Genomic DNA, 14,524 nt, shown 5'->3' on the forward strand with positions numbered 1-14,524 from the left:
AGCAACACGTTAGGTTACTACATACAGGAAAAATTAATCTGCATACTCTCCAAATTTAAAATGCTGAATATCTTTAAAAAAAAGTGACACTAGTGCAAAGGCAAACCAAGTTTAAAAGGTATTTGAACCAATATGATATCAAAGGAGCTAGGCATTTTTGAAGCTCAAAACTTGTCGCTTTTTAAGACTAAGAAAATAAGTGAGCTACTTTTTGGAAGGTGAACTACAAAACATGATAAATGCATGAATAAAAAGTCAGTAACTTAAAGAAAATCACTTCATTCAATATTTTAAAACTTGATAGATTATATATTTTATTATTTAATGAACCAAGTACTGACGTTACAATAAACAATAGCTGTAACTTCCATATTTTGTTGAATTTTCAAACAGGGTTTTACAGTGAATAATTTAGCACTTGTATACCACTATCGGACCATAGCAGAGGACTTTTTTCCGGGTGAAATGTTACAATGGTTTTGTTTGTCTGAGGCGGCGCCGGCAGCCTTACAAAAAGATTTTATGGAAGCTTATAAATCATGATAGGATGCGTAGACTGACTTCATATTTCAGGATTATACAGAAAAAATGTATACAATAGTCTTAAATTATGAGTAAAGAAATTAAAATTTAGCTTTGGGTGTAATTTGATACGATCTTGAGATGTAAACATTTTGCGTGTTGATTTATTCTACTTCTTCAGCTTAGAGTTGTGAATTTCCACGTCTCTGCTTTTCAGTTGCTCTGAAAATAACCCCACGCACAGGAAGCAACGATGCACAACGCAAACCACCGCTGCAATGGAGATAAGTAGGTCAGCGGCCTCGAGCACTTTACACCTGTTGTTTCAGGTACCAGCATACCGTATTTCCTTGAATTGCCGCAGGGCATATAGTATGCGCCTGCCTTGAATTATTGCCGGGTCAAACTCGCTCCCCCAAAAAATTAGCGCATGCTTAGTATTACCGCCTGGTCAAACTCGTGATGTCACGAGTGACACTTCCCCTGTCATCATTTTCAAAATGGAGGAGGCTGATTTTAATACCGGTAATTTGAAATCGCATAAAGGGAAGAAGACTAAGAGCTATTTAGTAGGGGTGCAACAGTACACAAAAATTACGTTTTGGTACGTACCTCGGTTTAGAGGTCACGGTTCGGTTCATTTTCGGTACAGTAAGAAAACAACAAAATATACCTTTTTTGGTTATTTACCAAATTTGTAAACAATGGCTTTATCCTTCTAACATGAGGAAAACTATAATAATTCTGCCCACGTTAATCCACATTAAACTGTCTCAAGTTGTTGCTGTGATTAAATGAAATGAAAAAACCTTTCTTCTACATATAAAAAGTGCAACATTAAACAGTTTCCATTGAAACTGTTTAATGTCAACTCATCATGCTTAATTTATTACAGTATTAGGGAAGCCTGTAGTTGACTTTTATTATGTACATGTTGTATTTTTATCAACATGCGACAGCAGGGACCCTGCTATTCAAAACTAGGCTGCTACATTACTAATGATTAATGTAACTATTGCTGAAAAATAGTACAATAGCAATGGGAGAGACTATTTATCCCTAAACACGATGGAGTTCAATGAAATAACAGACAGACAGGGTTTTGATGCCCCTTGCACGCACACACACACACAGCAAAATGAGCTAATGTTACGCTAAAAGCTAATTAGCCTTCACCTCAAACCTATCCTGTGAGCTACCTGAGCTGCAGTTTAAGTTTCTAGAAGGTCAACGGGCTCATAGTGATGTTTGTAATAGTTGTGACTGGGAAGTGTTAAGTATAATTTGGGTAGAGTCCGCTGCTCCCCTGCTAAACGAATATCTCTGCTCGACGCTAAAGCATTGATTACATCGCTCTTAATACACACTGCTGATTGGCTATTACATCGCTCTGAATACGCACTGCTGATTGGCTTTGTATGTAACCAATCAGATGGTTGTGTGGGCAGGACAATGCTGGGTGCTCACTGCTGAGACAGAGGCAGAAAGCATAGCAGCTTGTGAAGACTTCTGCTTCCAAACTCGTTCGGTACGCCCGCGTGCCGAACCGAAACCCCCGTACTGAAACGGTTTAATACAAATACACGTACCGTTACACCCCTACTATTCAGTAGGATTTAAGATCCAAGCTTACATCGCACTCAGATTTTTACTGCATACCTTTGGTAAGTGTCGGAGTGAGAAGAGGTTTTAAAATAATGTGTGCATGCTTACTTTTACTGCATGCCTTTGGTAAGCGCAGGAGTGAGAGGAGGTTTTAAATTAATTAGTGCACCGGCGGCAATTCAAGGAAATACGGTATAACATATATCGCCATTCAGACTATAAATGCATAAATGCTATCCGTTTTGGGCCATATTACCCAGCAAGACTTGTGCGCTTATTATTGGAGGACATTTAGCTTTTATGTTTAGACATTTCCACAAGTGAACGCATTGCAGGACTGTTCATAATGAATATTTTGTGAAAGTTCATTTTGCCCACCGTTGCTGCTCTGGACACCCTATTAGTAAATGTGAAAAATATAGGCAGAAAAATGTGCTACGTTGAACCACCTAGGGCTGGGCGATATTGCCTTTTTGTAATACTGCAATATTTTTAGGCCATATCGCGATATACGATATATTTCTCGGTATTTTGCCTTAGCCTTGAATAAACACTGGATACATATAATCACAGCAGTATGGTGATTATTCTCCATACTGCACTAATATATGCTACTTTTAAAACTTTCATGCAGAGAAGGAAATCACAACTAAGTCAATTGACCAAAACTGTATTTATTCAACTTTTCAAATTATGCTACATATTAGCAGTAATGCTACTTTTGGTAGCAACGCTTGTGCTCCACACATAACAAATTAAAGTTGTCTATTCGACATATTTCCGATTGAAGCCGAACCACCGCCAGACGATGGACCCCGTGCTGTTTTTCTTGGGAATTAATTCATTCATTTGTTACGAGATTCGCACCTTCGTTCTCTTGCAACAACCCGCTAGCATCACAGCTAACGTTAGCCACGCCGCTACCTCTCTGCTGGGCGAGGGCGTATACGTATGTGAAGTAAGAGGTGACAGTATGTGACGTATGTAAGAATGTGCGCCTGCTTGTCTGTGAGAAGGAGACACAGGAAAGAGCGAGGAGAGCCTGTAGTGTAATGCCCGCAGCTAAAAACAACTGCGTGAGAACGTCTACTCCAATATTACGATATAGTCATTTTCTATATCGCACAGAGACAAATCCGCAATATATCGCGTATATCGATATATCGCCCAGCTGTGGAACCACCTATGTTCTATTTTTTACTGTAATACTTTGCTACACTTTGTAGTCTATAACACAAAGCTGACACTAAGGCCATGTCCACACGAACAGAGAAACCTAATAAACGCATACATATCTCTGTGTTTAGGCCTCTCGTGTCTTTAAAAATGCAGACTTTTGCAAACGCTGGTCAAAGTGTAGAGTTCCAAAAGTCTCCGCTGAGCGTATGCGTGTACACGGCACAACCGGAGACTTGAGATGACGTCACGCTTGTGTCATTTCCAAGCTCAACAACACTGCCTTGCTACCTTGCTGCCTTTAAACGCACCATAAGATGATTTATTCTATGTTTGGATGCGCTATTTTCACTCAACATGAATTAAAAAAAGATTCATTAAAATGGGCTTGGTGACACTCCCGTCAGCGCAAATGACAGTCAGCTGTTTTGGATGTGATGGCTGTGGAACCTCCAACTGATGGCACAACTTTGACAAGCAAGACTTTTTGCTCTGTGTCATAAGAAAGGTGCAACATTATCTTATGTTTTTAGTCCTTGTTTAACGACAAGTCATGAAGTGAACTTACGTGTCTTGCTTCCATTATTGTAGATTGAGCCGGGCGCGACCGCACACACACAAAAAGAGCGACCAAGCAGAAACAAAAAAAACAATGTAACGTCATCCTTGTAATTTGTACTGATGTGAAAGACAATATACACTTCATCATCCATGTACCATATCATTATATCCATGATTAAATGCTTTATAATTCCCTCAAACATGCAAAATGGTTTCCTTAGTGCGTGCTGATTTTAGAAATAATGTCGACTTCACTGCACATGTAATTCATCACCATTTTGCTGAACATGTTATAATTCTATTATTCGCTCTTTAATAATGTTCCCAGGGCTCTGTGTACGTGCAGGCTGGGTTTAAAGATAATGGACAAGTCATTTTACGTGTAGTGTATAAAAATAAAAATAATAAGAGGTGTAATGCCACCATTTGTCAGGATTTTGATTGGACAAAATGTGCATGACAGCAGGTGTATGTGTTTGTGTGTAGACAGAGACACTTTTGAAACTACACTTGTGTGAATAAAGACTGTTTTCACCCCAAATATGTGTTTTTGAAACACTCTGTAATCGTGTGGACATGGCCCAAGTTTTTTCTTTAATGTCAGTTTTGAGTATTATTTTTAAGATATATAAAAATATCTCAAAACGGTACCAACATACTTTGACTTTTTGGTGAAAACGTTTAGACACCCCTGTGTTAACATTTATATTCCTGAAATGTTTTTGTTTAAATGCTTGTTCCCCTGACTTATGACTTCAAAAGCAAATATGTAAAGGTTGTTCTCCAAGTACCACTTCAAGAAAAAAAAACGTTGCTCTCCAAGTACCACCATAATGACCAGTTGCGTAGTGGCCATAAGTATTCATTGAATATTTTTGGCCACAATTTGAACAGTAAAACTGTTTGCATATTTATGTCATTCTCTGTCTTACCACAGTTAGATAGTCACTGGCTTAGGGAATTGTGTAATACTATCATGAGGTGATTATACATTAAAATGCATATTCATTCACTGTAACACAGACCCGGGAATTCTGCGGCTCTATGTGCGTCCCTGTCCGGCCCGCGTGAGGCCAATCATAAATTACAAAATACATTTAAAAAAGTATCTACATCGAGTGTGCTATACAACGGTGCTGCTTTTGTCTAGTAAAGTGTTATTTGTATTACTTCTGTGTGGACGTGATTGTGAGTGAATGTGAACAGCAGCAATCACAAATTACAAAATACATTTTTAAAAACATCTACATGTATGTCATGCATGCAATACCTCGCTGTACTTCAAATTGCTTCAATGACAAGGTCTAAAAGTGAATATGGAAAGTTTGCTGCTGGAGCCAACTCAACACATGTCTGCTCAGCACAGCACATTGTAAGTACAATACTTATTCATTGTTCTCATATATGACAGGAGAGCAAATGAGAGAGAGGACCCATGGGCGTTCCAGGTGCTCAAGGTCTGAGTGGACGCAAAGGAGAGAGAGGACCCATGGGCGTTCCAGGTGCTCAAGGTCTGAGTGGACGCAAAGGAGAGAGAGGACCCATGGGCGTTCCAGGTGCTCAAGGTCTGAGTGGACGCAAAGGAGACAAGGTATGTAGTTAAAGAGTCCACCAGGGGGCAGTGTTTACCCAGGAATTGAATACAAATCTTACATTCAAGCAGGATGAAATATTTCTGTCCTTGTAGTGCTTCACTATGAACATATTCTGAAGATAATATATTATACTTACAATTTCTTCTAAAGATTGTATAACATGTATTTCATTACTCTGTCTAATAGTGCTAACCTTTAACAGTTAATGTTACTCATTTTCATTAACTACTAGTTTCTCTATAACTGTTTTATATTGTTGTACTGTCTTTCTTATTCAAGAAAATGTTTTAAATGTATTTATTTTATTTTATTTTATATATATTTTTTGAAAAGGACCTTATGAATGAAATTAGATTGTTTGAAGGGTTCTTCAACCAGGTCCAGTCCAGATTATGTCCAGGTCCAGTTTACCTGAATTGATTAACGTGGACCCCGACTTAAACAAGTTGAAAAACTTATTGGGGTGTTACCATTTAGTGGTCAATTGTACGGAATATGTACTGAACTGTGCAATCTACTAATAAAAGTTTCAATCAATCAATCAAAGTCGGGCTCAGCAACACACGCCTTCATTTATGTACACTCAAAATTAGGAAACACAACAATAGATTGCAAATATCTGTAAACAAAATTACATTTTCAAACTTCCCATCTTTTTTTATGTATATTGGCATCATTATCGGTTTCAACCATATAACTTTCTGAAGTCAAAAAATACTGAATACATGTTTTAATGAGGGTAAAAAGTGAATATCTGTTTTTGGCCTTAAAAAAAACCTTTCACTGAATGCTATAATTAAATTGACTTAGTCATGACTGTCAATGAACTCTCCTAAAATAACAGAAACCATATTAAGCTTCATAAACAAACCAATAATTAAACACATTTTTCCAACTTCCACCCAAAAGGAAGACACAATATGACAATACCAAAACAAAAGCAGGGTGGATTCAGACTCCTTACAACAAAATAGGTATTCATCCGACTCTTGTCACATTCCATAGTTTTAACATTTTTCTTGTGTTCGAAAAGTTATAAATAATTTTAATTTGAAATTAACAATTTTGCAAATCGATAGTAGTTTCGTAGATTAATTTGAATATTTCTTCAGTCAAAAAGCAGTCAAAAATGTCCTCCCATTTTCCATATGTGTTATATGAGCATCCTTCAAAGATTTCTTTATTAAATAAACATTATATTATTTTATATTTATTTTAGTTCCTTTTTGCCAACTAGAATTTCTTATTAGAGGTTTACAAACTAATAATTTAGTAGTTCCGTAATTAATTATTTGTTTCCATCTTTTCCCAATGATTCCAGTTAGTTGATTGAATGAAAAACTTGAACAAGCATCATCATACATAGTTCTAGAGGCCTACTGAAATGAGATTTTCTTATTTAAACGGGGATAGCAGGTCCATTCTATGTATCATAATTGATCATTTCGCGATATTGCCATATTTTTGCTGAAAGGATTTAGTAGAGAACATCAACCATAAAGTACGTAACTTTTGGTCGCTAAAAAAAAAGCCTTGCCTGTACCGGAAGTAGCAGACGATGTGCGTGTGACGTCACTGGTTGTAGGGCTCCTTACATTGTTTATATTCACAGCCACCAGCAGCAAGAGCGATTCGGACCGAGAAAGCGACGATTTCCCAACTAATTTGAGCGAGAATGAAAGATTCGTGGATGAGGAAAGTTAGAGTGAAGCAATAGAAAAAAAAGGCTAGGGCAGTGGGAGCGATTCAGATGTTATTCGACACATTTACTAGGATAATTCTGGAAAATTCCTTATCTGATTATTGTGTTACTAGTGTTTTAGTGAGATTATAAAGTCATACCTGAAATTGGGAGGGGTTTGGTGACCAGCAGTGTCTCTGATGGAAGCCATGGAGGAGCCAAGAAAGTGGCAGCTGGCTATTTGACAGCTGCTGCAGGAAGAACGGCACAAGCTCCGCTGATGTCTCCGATAAGAGCCGACTTATTACCACAATTTTCTCACCGAAACCTGCTGGTTGACATGTGGTAGAGAAACATGTTCGCTTGACTGCTCTGTTCCATAGTAAAGCTTCACAACAAACAAAGAAACACCGGCTGTGTTTTGGTTGCTAAAAGCGGCTGCAATCCACTGCTTTCCACCAACAGCATTCTTCTTTGACGTCTCCATTATTAATTGAACAAATTGCAAAAGATTCAGCAACACAGATGTCCAAAATACTGTGTAATTATGCAATTAAATTGGACAACTTTTAGCTGTGAGTGGTGCTTAGATAAAATGTCCACTACAAACAATAACGTCACAAACACGCGTCAACATAAGCGTCATCATTCTGCAATGTTTTCAACAGGAAACTTCGCGGGAGATTTAAAATTGCAATTTAGTAAACTAAAGCGGCCGTATTGGCATGTGTGGCAATGTTAAAATTTCATCATTGATGTATAAACTATCAGACTGCGTGGTCGGTAGTGGTGGCTTTCAGTAGGCCTTTAAATTCATCATACTTCATAATCTTACCGTTCTCATTGATAATGTCATTGACAAAAATGATTCCTCTTTCAAACATAGTTTACCAAAAGAAAGGCTTTCCATCTATTACAACAATAGAGTTCATCCATATTATCTTCTGCAAAATGTCATCTCTTTTTTCTGGCACATCAAATAGAAAACACCACCATGAGTGGATTGTTTCCTTCATGAACCTCGCCATGTTTCCCAGCAGACTCTCTCTCTACATATGGAAAATGCGAGGTCATCAATTGTAAAAACGGATACAATTTATTTTGATACAGTACATGTTTTTTGTCCAACAGGACACTTGTGTACCACTCAGTGTTTAATTACGTCTTTGGAACAATTGATGCTTTTAAAGACAGGCACATAGCTTCAAGGTTGAGAAGTTTCAGGCCCTCATATTCATTGTACAAAACCTTTCTTCTAATCTTTTCTGGTTTGCCGTCCCAGACAAAATGGAAGACCCTCTGCTCATAGACCTTAAAGTTTTTTGATGGAGCTGGTAATGACAAAAACAAATAAATAAATTGACGAATGATTAACGAGTTGACAATAGATATTTTAGCATACAAGATTAAGGATTTCCCTTTCCATAATTGCATAATTTTATCCAGTTTCCTTAATCGATTAACATAATTTACTGAGCCGAGATCTTCCAGATTCTCTGGGACAAAAACACCAAGTATGTTAAATGGTCCATCTGTCCACAAAACAGGCACTTTGCATTGCTATCGAAATAACGTTCCCTTTAGATTTCCGATTATTATTTTACATTTACCATATTTTAGCTTAAGCCCAGATTGCTGTGAAAATATGTCCAAATGATTAAGAAGCTTTCGCAAACAATGAGGATCGGGGCTGATAAAGAAGCTTGTATCTTCGGCATACATTATTTTACTTTCAATAATATTATTACTGAGCCCTTCAATATTTTTATTCAATCTAACTTTTACCGTCAATATTTCCATAGCAATAATAAATAAGTATGGAGCCAAAAGGCACCCTTGTTTTAGACCTCTTAATAGAAGTATTGTCCCAGAGATGTATCCATTATTGATGATTCTACAGTTCATTTAAATATATAGCATCTTTATCCAGTGTAGTAAGGTGTTGCCAAAATTGAAACAAACTAAGCTTTTACACATCTAGGCTAATTTTGTCAAATTCTTTCTCCAGGTTGACTGTAAAAATTGATCCTTTATTTTCCATATTATAATTTTCTATCATTTCTAATAACTGTCTAATATTGTTTCCTATGTTACTTAATTGTAGGAAACCTGATTGATCTTGGTGAATAATATTTCACCCTAACCCTAATATTTGACAAAACAGACTTAAGTCCTTAAGCCAAACATTTTGCTAGGATCTTGGCATCGTATCACTGAAGTGTCATTGGTCTCCAATTTTTTAGATAAACTTGGTCTTTATACTCACCATTTATTTCCTGTTTCAGAATAAAGAAATAAGACCTTCTGTTTGAGTGTTAGACAAAAACATGTGTTTTATATGAGTAATTAAAACTACAAAAGCAGTTGTTTCTTAACCTCTTCATAAAATACTTGATAGACCTCAATAGGTATTCCACCTAATTCTGGGGTTTCCCTGGATGAAAAGACTTAACAGCTTCCACAAGTTCTTCCTCTCTAATGAGGCCTTTACATGAATGGCTTTCTTCTGAAGTCAATTTTCTTTTATAATTTTCTGAAAAAAAAAAGTAGTTTCAGGAGAGATTACTTTATTAGAAAAAATATTTCCAAAGTAATTTTCCTTTACTTTCAACAATGTGGTGTGTGTATCCAATACCTTTCCATTTGTTTTAATACGTATGGAAATGTTCTTTTTATAACGTTTTTTTGCTTGGATATTTCAAATTAATTTTGAACACTTATCACCTTTTTTTCATCCAGATTGCTCTGTTGCAGTCATAACTTTAAAATAATTGTTTTTCAGTTAAGTTTAACTCTTCTTTTTTGGCTGTAAAAGGAATTCAGTTGCTCGCTAATTAGATTATCACTACTATCAATGTTTTTTGTAAATCCTCAATTTCTTTCTTTAATTCCTGTTAGACCATTTTAAGTTTTTTTTCTCCATGAAGAGTACGCGATGGCATATCCCCTTAAATATTTGAAGGCTTCCCAGGCGATTTGGCGATTTGATGATCCTGTATTATTTTTAAATTAGTCAGTAATAAGTTTTTTTTTTTTCAATGAATTATTCATCCTGTAGAAGCATTTGATTCAACTTCCAATATCTGGGCTCACATGTATTATCTTCAATTGCAGTTTTTTAAACCTATACAATTATTATCAGAACACAATTTATCATTGCTTGGTATTGCAGTCACTTTGTTTAGCAATGAAAATGGTATATAAAAAATAGTCAATAAGACTTGCCTGGTTTTGTCTTCTCCACATATATTGTACTAACCTAGTATTTTTTAATCTCCAGATATCAATTAAATCAAATGCATCCATAACATTTTTAATCTTTTGTAAAGATTAAGGAGGGTTAGTAACCCTCTGGAGAGAGCAAGCACTCCGTCTTTGCATTTGGATTTGATCAACTTTACAACCATAGGTCTCGGTCTAGCATCCTCTTTGCGTTTGCCAATCCTGTGTGCTCGTTCCATTTGGATCCTCTTGACTTCTTCATCCGAAATGCCGAGTTGCTTCTGCAGAATGGCTGTGACGAGGTTCTCCGCGATGCTGTAAGTCTCTTCTACATCTTTCAGTTCAGTTCAGTTCAGTTTATTTTCAGTCTAACAAAAACATATTCAAACATAGATCACGATTCAAAAATGAATAACATGACTGAAACGGGCAGAAGCAAAAAAGCTTATATGCCCAACATACATTTTTTACATTCAATTAAGTTACCCTTTCTAATAATTCTGCAACACAAAAAGAAATATAGTCATTCAGCATCCACATTCAAGCTGCCCCCCAACAAACAATACAAAAATATGTACCTACACACATACACTTTTCTGTAAATAGATAAACATACATACCTTCTAAATACAACATTTAACCAAACAAACATACATTTCTAGTTCACATAACTTTTTAAAATACATTGTGACATGTTCTTTTTGAAATTAAATACTGAGTCACTCATTTTTATTTCTTTACCAACAGAATTCCACAAATTAACACCGAGAACAGATAGACATCTACATTTAACCACTAGTCTTGCTTTTGGTAAAATAAACCTAGATTCATCTCTTAGATTGTATTTGCTGGTCTGTAGAGTGAAGTATTTTTGAATTCCTTCTGGAAGAGTATTTATTTTTGCTTTGAACATTATCTGTGTTATTTTATAATAAACAATATCTTGAAATTTCATAAGTTTTGATTTAACAAATAATGGATGGGTATGGTCATAATATCCTGCTTTGTTTATTAGCCGTACAGCTTTTTTTTTGCAGCAAAACAATATCATTAGTTATGGTTTTAAAAGTGGTCCCCCAGAGTTCTACACAGTATGTCATGTATGGAAGTATAATAAATTGTTAACAAAGAATTATAATTAAGTAATTCTTTAGTTTTATACAAAACACCAAGTGTTTTTGATATTTTTGTTTTTATATAATTTACATGTTGTCTCCATGATAATTTATAATAAATTATAACTCCCAAAAACTTAGTATCAAAGACACGCTCAATTTTATATCCATTTATTTTAATATTTACTTCATTAGATACCTCAGTTTTGGTACCAATATCATAAATTTAGTTTTAGCAATATTAAGTGATAATTTATTCATATCAAACCAGTTTTTAAGCACTGTCATTTCTTGTTCTATTTTTACCAAAAGTTCATTAAAAGATTTTCCAGAACAAAGGATAGTTGTATCATCAGCAAACATAAAAAATGTTAAGAAACTTGATGCATCACAAAAATCATTAATGAAAATTGTAAATAACTTAGGACCAATTATAGAACCCTGTGGAATTCCACAAACTATATTTTTAAATCCAGATATTGTATTATCCACCTGAACACATTGTTTTCTATTTTCTAGATAGCTCTTGATCCAGGACAGAGCTGGCCCTCGGATGCCGTACTTATCCAACTTATTTATTAACTGTCTGTGGTCAATGGTATCGAAGGCCTTTTTTAAATCAATATAGATGGCTATTGTAAATTCATCATTATCCATAGCAGTACTAACCTCCTCCAGCATATGCATTACTGCATACGTAGTTGTTCGATTTTCCCCAAAACCATACTGCTGCTGCTTAAGCAAGGTGTTTTTTTCCAGAAAATTATTAAACTGTTTTGTAAAAAGCTTTTCTAAAATTTTTGAAAATTGAGTGAGTATTGAAATCAGTCTATAATTTTCCATAAGATGCTTATTTCCGTTTTTAAAAACAGGAATAACCTTTGCTATCTTCATATCATCTGGGAAGTATCCACACTTGAATGATTGATTACATATGTGAGCCAATGGCTTACGAATTAAATGAATACATTCTTTAATAATTACCATATCTATGTGATGTATGTCTGTAGATGTTTTACTTTTAAAGGCTCTTACTGTTTGAATTATATCCACTTCCGTTACTCCACTCAAAAACATTGATTTTAAATGAGGGTTTATTGTGTTTTTAGTCAAGCCTGTGTCCTCATAAACAGGTATTTTTTCTGCAAGTGCAGGGTCCATATTAACCAAATAGTCATTAAATTCTTCCACTATCATTTCTTTTTTGTTTAGTTTTATATTATTATTATTTATAAAGTAGCTCGGAGTCTCATGATTTTTACATCTATTACCTAAAACCTGGTTGATTGTGTTCCATGTTTGTTTAATATTATTTTTGCTATCTTCAAATTTCTCGTTATAATAACTTTTCTTTTGCTTTCGTAGAATAGAAGTCAACTTATTTTTATAAATTTTATACTCCATTTCATTTTGTTCAGTTTTATTTTTTAAGTAACTATCATACAGAACATTTTTTCTATTGGAGGCCATTACTAGACCCTTCGTCATCCAAGGCTTATTTTTACTCACTTTCTTTAGTGTGGACTTCACGACTGGACAGCAGGAATTATAAAGTTCTATCCATTTAAACAGAAATGCCCTGTATGAATCATTACAATTTTCAACATACACCCCTTCCCAGAAACATTTTGAAAGCTCATTCTTAAATGCTTGTATTCTTTCAGGTGTCCTTAATCTTGTTAATTTGAACAATGTTTTTTGTGCTATATTATTTACAATCATACTTTGAATATTCACAAACACTGGAAAATGATCTGTGATGTCACTAAGGAGTATTCCACCTGTAGTTATGTCATGGATATTTGTAAAAATATTGTCAATGAGGGTAGCAGATTCTCGCGTTATTCTGCTTGGTTTATCAATTATTGGTTGCAAACCATAAGTAAACATTTCATTTATAAAGTCATTAGTTGGTTTATGGGTTCTCCATTTTAATAAATCAAAATTGAAATCTCCACACACAAAGACACATTTCTTGTTAGCTAGTTTTCCAAGTACTTTTAGTAGGCTGTCATGGAAAAGCTCTACATGTGACCCAGGTGTCCTATAAATACAACTCAAATATGCACTACGTTCGTTGTTTATTTGTATTTTTATAGTCATACTCTCCATAACATCATCTATAACTAGACTGTCGATAATTTCACAGTAATATTTTTTTTGTACATAGAATGCAACGCCACCTCCTTTTTAATTTTTTCTATTTATATTATAAAAATCATAACCTTCTAATATAAACATATCATTAATTTCATCTGTCAACCATGTCTCTGAGATGCAATTGCTTGGAATGTTGATTTTAAAGATTCCAAACACTCTTGTATCTTCTCAAAATTAGCCCTGAGACTTCTACTATTAAAATGAATAAGCAAAAAACCCTTTAAATCCACATTTTTAAAACTATCCTCTGAGTAATATGAAACATTTATGTTATGTAATCCACTTAGATTAATTTCTGGATCAATGTCATTACAAAATTCTCCTACTTTATCATCATTCATTTCTAAATAACTTAAATGTAGTTCCTTACAGCTTATCCTGTCTTGAATATCTTCTTGCCCAGCTATACTGCTTTCTTCCTCGTCAGAAATATAAAAGTCATTATTAGTCATCCTCCAAAGAAGTTTAACCAAAATATCAATAATGTACTAAAATGTACGATATAACTTAAAAAAACACACATTATCCTTAATCCTAATGTCCATATACCATGTGTACCATACATTTTCATTGTCCACATACCATTTGTTGTCCTGATTCAACAAGTTATTTAAATTGTTCCGTCTTTCACGTTTTTAATCCATATTGGCTTCATTTGATCCGATTTATTTGGCTTTATGTAGACTTTGCCATGTCTCGTCCATGTAGATTGAATCTTATTTTCTTTCCTGAAAATGCGGCCACTTCTTGGAATTTCACCATTTTTCTTTGTCAGGTGCTCATTCAGATAAATTCCAGTGCCCTTTAGCTTTTTGGACTGTCTCAGCAGCTCCATTTTGTGTTTCTGGTTAACCATCTGCATCACTATTATTGGTCTTGCTTTAACA

General features: G+C 34.9%; 1 long non-coding RNA gene across 1 annotated transcript in view; it reads left to right on the forward strand.

The window, feature by feature from the left end:
• The window catches only part of LOC133540360 (uncharacterized), a 33,444-nt gene that overhangs the window by 1,610 nt on the left and 17,310 nt on the right, over positions 1–14,524 (forward strand). The window contains exons 2-3 of the long non-coding RNA XR_009803610.1: positions 740–814; positions 5,276–5,455. This is a non-coding gene — a long non-coding RNA (uncharacterized LOC133540360). The remainder of the gene's footprint in view (positions 1–739; positions 815–5,275; positions 5,456–14,524) is intronic.

Source organism: Nerophis ophidion, linkage group LG22 (assembly GCF_033978795.1).
Source record: "Nerophis ophidion isolate RoL-2023_Sa linkage group LG22, RoL_Noph_v1.0, whole genome shotgun sequence".
Taxonomy (NCBI): domain Eukaryota; kingdom Metazoa; phylum Chordata; class Actinopteri; order Syngnathiformes; family Syngnathidae; genus Nerophis; species Nerophis ophidion.